At 47.3% G+C, this 6355-nt stretch overlaps 1 non-coding gene across 1 annotated transcript; it reads right to left on the reverse strand.

The window, feature by feature from the left end:
* Nucleotides 1–271: 271 nt before the first annotated feature.
* Trnat-agu lies at nucleotides 272–344 on the reverse strand. The gene has a single exon. It is a non-coding gene; the product is annotated as a tRNA-Thr (tRNA).
* Between the last annotated feature and the right edge of the window lie 6011 nt (nucleotides 345–6355).

Consider the following 6355-nt stretch of genomic DNA (forward strand, 5'->3'; position numbering starts at 1 on the left):
CTGCTGCTCCTCCCCAGCCAATCTTGGCTGTGTCTCTCTAAATCCCTTTCCCATGCTGGCTTGCACCTCTCCTGAGAAGGGTTGTAGGATTCTTGGGACTCTTTCTCCCCACTTCCCAGCTTTTTACTCTTGGATGGTTCCTGTCACTTAGAGCAGCATTTTCTAAGGCAGATTCTTATTCTTATTTCTTTTTTTTTTAAATATTTATTTTTTAGTTGTAGTTGAACACAATATATTTATTTATTTATTTATTTATTTATTTATTTATTTAATGTGGTGCTGGGGATTGAACCCAGGGCCTCGCACATACTAGGCAAACGCTCTACCACTGAGCCACAACCCCAGCCCAGATTCTTATTTCTATACAACAAAAGTCTTGAAGTTCCTTGGAGAAACAGAACCATGAAATGCCAATATTCTGATCTTGTCACCCTGTAGTGCTACCCCATCCCACTTAAAACATGTAGAGGTTGACATTGGCTTCTAGGAGAGTCTAAATTTACCCTGGTCTACAAGCTCTGCATGACCAGGTTGTAGGCAACTCAAATTCCATGTGGCCACTCATTTCTGGGCCATTACCTCAGTGTTTGTACCACAACAACCCCCATCTGACCAGGGAACTGTTTCCTTTCCTCTAAATTGTCTGTACCCTGATTCTCCCACTGGAAAAAGGTCTGCCTCAGAGTCCCAACAGCTCCCAGTGCTTCTGTCTCTAACTGCCTGAATCACATGTACTTCTAATTGCCTGTCTTCTATGTCCATTCCTATAGGGAACTGCCAGAGTCGCTGGACTTCTTGGAGTCGTCCCAGTCCTGAGAACAGGGTCAGGCCATACATTGAGGCCCTTCCTTCTATCTATCACTTCCTTCCTTCTATCACTACCTCCACCCCATCCACTCCCTGAATACAGTCTCATGGCCCCATCCCCTCCCCCTAGAAGATATGTGTCACATTCCTGTGTACCACTTGCTGCCCCCCACCCCCGCATACTGCTTAAAACCCTTATGTAGTTTCCCTCTGTTCTCAAGTTCAAATCTTTGCTCATTAGCATGGCATTAAAGTCTCTAGCTGACTTTGCCATGCTACAAAGAGAGGAGACATTAAGAATGTGGTGGAACTGGGCACTGTAGAGACGTCTGTAATCCCAGGAACTCAAGAGGCTGAGGCAGAGTATCACAAGTTCAAGGCCAGCCTCAGCAATTTAGCCAGAGCCTGCCTCAAAATAAAAATAAAATGGGCTGGGGATGGAGCTCAGTGGTTAAGCACCCCTGGGTTCAATCCCCAGGACAAGAGGCAGGGAGAAGACACCCTGGGGAGTGGCAGAAAAGCCTGAAACAATTTCCTTATAACTTGAAAAATATGAGAGGCTTCTACTGACATATGGGGTATCTTCCAAAAATTCCTGTATATCAAGGCTCTGAGTAGGCTGAATATTTTTAGGATAGCTGGTGGTTCCCAGCTTTGTGAATTTCGCCAAGTAAATTTCTTTTTTTTATTTTATTCATTTGAAATTTTGGGAACAGTAGTGTTGCCAACTTTTTATTTTGCAAAGTAAGCACATTAAACAAAACACTGCGATCTTTGCAGGAAATAAAGAACTTTTGTATTCCAAAAAAGTTCACGATTTCAGAATAAAGGTCAGTACTCTAGCGTTTTATTTTTTTTTTTGGGGGGGGAGGGGGACATTTGTCCAAACAAGTCTTTGTCTCTTAATTGGCTCGCACAGCAGGAGCACGGTGGAAGTCAGAGTGTTCTTTTCCATCTCTTACCCAGCTAGGATCCTAGAGGGCCATGAGTGAGTGACGCCCCCTTGAGGGACTCGCTGAAACATAGTATTGAGGGTGGGTTTAGAGGCAGTTGGGAGCAAGAACAGGAACTCTGCTTTCGTGATAGCACTGTGATTTTATTTATTCTGGGAGGCTGCAGAGGCTCAGGGACCCTGAGATAACAGCTGTTTTGTAATTTAGAACACATCCTCCCTTGAACACAGTGTGTGATGAGATTTGGGAATACCGGGCTGGCCCTCAGGAGCCTACTGAACTCACATTAGTGTAAACCTCCCAGTCTTATCTGTGTGTCTGCTGTGCTCTCAGGCTAGCTTGGTGGACATTTGTCCACGCCACACTTCTCTGCGTGGGCCAGAGCTGGGGAAAGGCAGGCATTTTAGGAGTGGGGCTTGGAGGACCAAATGGTTTTTCCAATTGGTGACAATTTTCAGGGCATGAGAAATTCAGGTGTAGCAAGATGGTGGGAGCTGGGCACAGTGTCACACACCTATAATCCCAATGGCTCAGGAGGCTGAGGCAGGAGGATTGTAAGTTCAAAGCCAGCCTCAGCAAAAATGAGGTGCTAAGCAACTCAGTGAGACTCTGTCTCTAAAGTATAAAAAGGGATGTTGCTCAGTGGTTAAGTGCTCCTGGGGAGGGGGAAAAGAGGGTGGGAACAAGGGGAGGGTGTATGGTGGAGTCAGGCTTTGCCATGAGTTGGTCCCAGAACTCAGGTGTATTGACAATGGGAAGTATGTGTGTATGTGTTGCAGGTACAGATCATGATTTCTAAGTGTAGAATTTTCTATATGTATATAAATTTCATGCTTACTTTCAATTCAGCAAGGTAGCAGCAATCCAATTGAGTTCCACCTCATACATTCATCAGATAGATTCATATTAACCCAATTTACAAGACACAGAGAGACAAACTAGGTTCCATATGCATCATAACATAAAGGGAGAGTTATCTGGTGTTACTGCTGTTTACCAGTGATGAGTCCTTGCTTCCCCGAATGCTGAAGTGTAACACCAGAGAAGCACGCAGAGGCAAGTGCAGAGTGCAAAGTGGAAGGCTTTATTAAAGGACAGCAGAATTAAAGGACAGAAGTCTTTACTTCTCCCTGGGCAGAATCCATGAAAGGGCGAAGTCTTCCCTTTTTTACAGCTAAGGTCTTCTTTCAGCTTTCCCACACTCATTTCCTTTGTTTCCCTTCATCTTTCAGTGATAGAATGCAGATGGGAAGGCCAAAAGGAGGGCATACGTGGGCTGAAGGAGTAATCTGAGCAGGAAGGGCCTGGGGTGGTTTTTGGTTAGCACCTCCCTGTTTACTGGGAGCTACTTCATTAACAGTTCCTTAGGATGGGTTCTGGGCCTTGGGGACATTAACATTTCAATTTCCCCAAGTGCAGCTCTGGTTTCCTGGACTCCATTCTCAATCATGGTCTCCATTTTCTTTACTAAATATTAGACCCAGATTTACCTAACTACACTAACTACCTATCTTTGAATCTGGCTTCATTGGTACGATAACTGATCTTGGGCATTTGCAATATTTTAATGAATGAGTTTTTTTTTTTTTTTGAGTGAGTGTGTAAGGGTAAAAGAAATTGAAGTTAAAGTGTAAAAGACCGGGTGTTGTAAAGTTTCTAAGCTGCAAAGCCTGAGTTAAAATGTAAAGGACCAGGTATTGTTAAGTTCCTATGCTACACCTAAAACCTGAAATTCCTGTAGCTGTTAGGACAATTCCCGGGACTGCCCAGTAAATATTCCCCCTGACCATCTAGTTGTTTAATAACCTAGGACCCTGTGCAGCTTGGCACGTAGGCATCTCAGGGCCCAAACCAATCAGTTTGAATGTACCCCCTTCTTAGGATTGACCTATCACTCCCGCCCGACCTGTTCCCACCAATGAATGTACTAATCATGTTCAAGAATTGTTGTTCGATTTTCCCGCGCCTCATGATGATTTGCTCTGATGTATGCAAAGCCCCCGCCCTCCCCAAAAAGTGTACTTAAGCACTGCTTAACCTCTGCTCCAGGCTCTTGGCCGCTCTCACTTCTTGAGTGAGCCTGGAGCCCCAGTGCGCTGGATTGGATCCTCAATAAATCCCCTTTTGCTGTTGCATGAGCCGGTCTCTTGGTGGTCTCTTCCTCGGTCGTCCGCCGGACCCTTACAAGTGTATTTTGGCACATGATAACCATTGTCCTTTTCTCTTGGTTTTTATTCCTGTATGAGAACAGGTCATTTTTGTGTGTGTGTGCTTATCATATGTTCTAGAGAAGCATTCTTTTGAGGTTCCACATCTTTACCACTCAATATAAATTCATGCCATTGTTCAATTTGCTGGAATGGAGGTTAGCAATCTTTTTCTGTAAAGGGCTAGATAGCAAATATTTTAGGCATTGTGGGCCCTGTAGTCTCTGTTCCAAGTACTCATTTCTGCTGTGGTAGCACAAAGACAGCCATAGAAAATACAGAAAATAACGGCCATGGCTGTGTTCCCATAAACTTCATAGCCCTGAAATTTGAATTTTGTATTAATGTTTTATTTCATAAAATACTTGAGTTTTTGGCAATAATTTTAAAATGTAAAATGTACTCTTAGCTGGGAGGTTGCACAAAATAGTGGGTGAGCCAGATTTGGCCCACAGATTGCAGTGTGTAACCTGCCCCTGAGCTAGAAGACAGTCCTATCGCACATTACTATGGCAGGCATTTGGCTGGCCGGTTCAGTTGTCTCTGATGCACATGTAGCAGAGTTTCGGTTGGGTGTCACACTGCCTGCTGACTGAGATGGCCTCACCTTAGGGGTTGTACTTTCCACAGCATTTACCCATCACAGTCTGAAGGGCTCCTATAGACCATGTAGTGGTCCATTAGTAGAAGTCACCACCAAGGTCAGACAGTTAAATAATGGCCCAGGGCATCTAGATTTAGTGGAAAAATTGGGGGCATTTCTACAGTCTGGAATACACAGTAACCTCCCACAGTCAACAGTAGCCAATATTTCTTCAGCTGTTACAACAAGTAATAATTCTACCATCATCACTGTGTGCTAGGCTGCCCACTTTTCAGGTCCAGCCAGTATTTGTACCACATCTGGTACTAAAGTACAAATTCTTAGCCATTTATTGACTGGGCTTCCTCCTTTATTGTTGGTGGCAGGAGGACTTCCTCCTTTGATGCTGTGGGCCTGGGACTGGCTTCCTCCTCAACCTCAAGGAACCACTTAGCTCATTCACCCTCCTTAATTATTGCAGTGATGCATAAGGTCATTGTAAGTAATAAAATATAAAGGTAAATGCCTGAAATGTGCCATGTGTAGAGTGCCAGTTCAGTGACTGCAGCTACTTCTGTTCATTCTCTAGCTCATGTAACAAAATAAACACTGCTTTGAAAATCAGAAGACTGACTCCTTACACACCATTTGGTTTTTTGCAGCCCCAGGATTCAGAGCAATGAATGGAAGCTGAGGAGACAGGGAGAACCACTGCAGGTCTGGGGGGGCACAGGAAGGCTGCCTAATGGGCATTGGGGGAAAGTGGCAGTAGTCGCTCTGTAAGAAAGATGTGGTCCAGGACCTTCTGTGAACCATAATGGCAGGGACAGGCTCAATGCTGTCACTCCGGAGCACAGTGGCGCTTTCTCTTTGTCCTTGAATGTTACTTGCAGCTGGGGCTCTTCTACAAAGCTTTCACGGAAAGGTTGCAGGGGGGCATCTTGCTGTCCGTGGTGGTGTCACAATCTGATTTCTCTCCATCTGGGAGATGATCTCCATCTGTGGGTGTTCATGGGAAAGGACTGCAGCGCGTTTGTTGGTAATGGGGTTTTCCAGATCGATTCTGCAGTTGTGAACTTGCACTTTCAGCGCATTCAGAAAGCCTAGGGAGTGCTGACCCTGGCCCTACACCAAGTCTCCGGAGCACGAGGCGCTCTGCCTCTGGGCCGGTCCCGTTTCCTCTCATCCGCCCTGGCACCCCCGGGCCGCTGCCTGCTGACCGCGGTCAGACACGAAAAAAACGGCACCTTTTCTTTACTTTTGAGACAGGGTTCACTACATCTTCCTTCAGGGAGCAGCGAAAGGCTCTTATGCTCGGTTCTGGAGCGGCGGCTGGAGGGGTCCCCGGTGAACAGTCTTTCTTGGGGAGAACTTCAGGGCCAGAAGGGGAAGAGTCCTGGCCAAGGTCACCGAGCTGGCAGACGCTCCGACAAGTGCACTCAGGCCTGGGGGGAGTCACCGCACACGCCCGCCACGGCAGCCTCCGGCTCTCGGCCTCAGGCAACTTATTACTCCCTGCCCACCCGCCCCTAAGTGCTTTCAATGGCCGGAACCAGGAGGGAAGGGGTGTGCGGGCCGCGCCCCAGAAATCAGACCGCTCCACCCACTGAGAGCCTGCGGCCCCGCCTCCCGGCATTGGCCACGCCCATCGCCCCCGCCCTCAGACTGCGGCCCGGCTACAGAGACCCAAGCCTGGTCCCGCCCCGCCGGCCTTGCCCCTGCCGCGTCGCCCGCAGGCGCCAGCACTCGCGCGTCCCCTTCCCCGGCCCTCCCGGGGCCGCGCAGCGCCACCGGCTCCTGGCCGG

Source organism: Marmota marmota, unplaced genomic scaffold (genome assembly GCF_001458135.2).
Source record: "Marmota marmota marmota unplaced genomic scaffold, marMar, whole genome shotgun sequence".
Classification (NCBI taxonomy): domain Eukaryota; kingdom Metazoa; phylum Chordata; class Mammalia; order Rodentia; family Sciuridae; genus Marmota; species Marmota marmota.